The sequence below is a fragment of the Canis lupus genome, chromosome 14 (genome assembly GCF_048164855.1).
Source record: "Canis lupus baileyi chromosome 14, mCanLup2.hap1, whole genome shotgun sequence".
NCBI classification, from domain to species: Eukaryota; Metazoa; Chordata; class Mammalia; order Carnivora; family Canidae; genus Canis; species Canis lupus.
In genome coordinates, this window is record NC_132851.1 from 55,927,092 (window position 1) to 55,930,073 (window position 2,982).

The window sequence follows — 2,982 nt, forward strand, 5'->3', positions numbered from 1 at the left end:
GAATCAGTGTAACCTAGTTGGGAATAGGCACCTTTAAAAAATTAAATTTATAAATACATGAACATGGTATATTTTATTATTTTATGGTCTTTTATTTCTGTCAATAAAAGTTTACACTTTTTTGAATAGAAGTCTTGCACCTCTTAGGTTACATTTACTCCTAGGTACTTGACTACTAATTTTAAAATGATTTTCTATGATATTCTCTGTAGCATTAAATTTTTAGATACATTCTATCAGATTAAGAAATTTTCCTCCTATTCCAGTTTGCTAAAATTTGGATTTTATTAAGTACTTTTACATGTATTGGTATTATATGATTTTCTCTTTATTAATGAAGAAAAATTCATCTTTGCATCAATCTCATATTCTTGGAATTAAATGAACTTGATTGGAATGTTTTACTATTTTGTACATTGCTGTTTTCAGTTTGCTCATATTTTGTTTAGGAGTTTTGCTTGGGGTTGTGATTGGCCTTTAACTTTTACTGTTTTTACCTTTTTTGAAAACTTGCAGCTGGCCAACCTCGTTAAATGAGTTTTATTCTAATCTTTGAAAAAGAACATGTATTGGTATTATATCTTTCTTAAGTGTTCGGTAACATTTATCAAAGAATCTCTCTTGGCATAGATTTTCTCATTTGGTTTTAAGTTATAGATCCTGTGTCTTCCATAGTTAAATAATAATTCAGATTTTCTATATCTTTTGTGTCATTTTTGATAAGTTATGAAATTACTATGAACTTAATATGTATTCACTTGAAATCAATTTAGGTATAAAATTGCTTATAATTTCCTCATTATCTTCCTAATGACCATAGGATCTGTAGCCAGGACTTTTCTAAGCCTAATATTTAATATTTGTACCTTTTCTCTTTTTCTTGTCCTTCAACTTCACTAGAGGTTTGTGGATTTTACAATAAGTGGTTGGTTTTATTTACTTTTTTTCCAAATAAGCTACTTTTGATTTTGTAGATCCTATAATATATAATATTACATATAATATATATATATATTCCATTTTATTTCTACTCTGTTATTTTTTTTACTTTGTTTCAGTCTATTTTGTTATTCATTTTCCAATTTTGAGATGGATGCTTGACTCACTTTTTCCTCTTCCTTAATATATATACATGTATGCTATGTTTTCAGAAGAAAGACATGTTCAGAAGAACACATTTTAGTTCATCTTCCATTTTTTAATATTTCTGATACTTTCTATTTCTTCAAATGTATTAGTAACTGAAATAAAAAATATAATTGAATTATCATCATCATGGAAATGGCTTTAAGAGGCAACTGGTCAGATGAATAACATTGCTTCCTAATTTCAATCAGTAAATAGTTGCCATTGATAAATAGACAGCTAACAGTCTATCAAGAATGCTCAGGATATGTTATATCATACAACATGATTGTTAACAGGGGGAAACACTAGGAACTAACTTATGTGAACTTTTTATTTCATCATACCAGATAAGCACAAAGTACCACCCAAGTCTCTGAGCATATTGGACCATGCACCTTTGAAAAAAGCTTTAGCTCCTTCATCATGAGCAATTTTCCTCCAGCAGTCAAGAGTGCCTATGTACATGGTGTCAGTTCCTTTGTGTCCTGACTGGATCATCATTTCATAATGAATAACATCAAACATAGAAAGTCAACCCATAACAACTGTGCCATGTGCAATCATTCAGCTGTTAAAGATGTGAATATTCTTGCAACCTGGAAACATTCACTTTTCAGTGTCATAGATACCAATGTAAGCAGCTCGGCAGATGATAATGCCTTGCACAGATACATTAAGGCCTTGGTCCAGGCCTTTAATCCCATAAGATTTGTAGATCTTAACCAGGTAGTTTGGTTAAGCCCTGGTTTTACCCACATCAGCCGCTAGACTGGTATGGGCAAAATTAAAAGGAAACATAAAAACAAGGATGTGGCCCCAGTGGCACCAACTGATGCTAGATCCCCTGTGAAGCAGTGCCAAAACTGGATTCTTTTATCCACACCACCCAGGAAGATCTGTGTGATTTATCTGGAAAGGTGAAGTTGAGAGTTTGGGTGAAAAAATGTCTGATGACATTGGCCAGAGTTATCACCCTAGAAGGGCACGACTCCCTGCTCCTTGGGGATGTGAGCCATACAATCTATAATGTCCTTGTGTTGCTTGTCTGTAGTGATTTGCTTGTGGGCATGCTGCCCCTGTAGCAGCAGCTTGACACATTAGATAGGTGCTACCACCATGGTCTTGGAGATGGCCAGGGCCACTCTACCTGCTAAGGAAGTCCTTAGCAAAGGACACAGCGGCATCTGTCAAGTTGAAAGGAAAGAGGAGGTGGGTAACTGGAAGACTGTGATAGTAACCAGCTGGGACTCTGGGACTCATCTTCTAATTTTGATATCTAGTATTTTCATTTTCATTAATATCAAAACATGTTTAAAACTTTCCATTATGATTTGCAAACATTTAGATATTTTTAGTTACTTTTTGTAATTGATTTCTCGTAAAAGTTTATTATGGGCAGAAAATAAACTCTTCAATTCTTTGAAATATTTTGAGACTTGATTTATAGGCCAGTACCAAGTCAATTTTTCTTTTGTTTTTAAAAATTGTATTTACTTATTTTAGAGAGAATGCATTAACAGGAGGAGGGGCACAGGGAGAGGGAGACTCTCAAGCAGACTTGGGGCAGAGCCTGGGAGCCCAATGCCCTGCCATCCCACAATCCTGAGATCATGACCGCAGCAGAAGCCAAGACCCACTTGTAATTGACTGAGCCACCCAGGCACCGCCACAGTCAATTTTTTTTTTTTCACAGTCAATTTTTTTAAAAGGTTTCATGTGTGCTTACCCAGCAGATATACTTTGTAGTTGTTTCATTATTATGGTTGTTGAAATATTCTGCTTTTCCCCAGTTCTTTCTGTTATGTACCTAGAGAGAAATATTAAAAGCTTCCACTGTCATCATAGATTTCCCAT

General features: G+C 34.3%; 1 pseudogene; it reads right to left on the reverse strand.

The window, feature by feature from the left end:
- Positions 1–1,417: 1,417 nt before the first annotated feature.
- Positions 1,418–2,388, reverse strand: LOC140603558 (ADP/ATP translocase 2 pseudogene; annotated as a pseudogene).
- Positions 2,389–2,982: the final 594 nt, after the last annotated feature.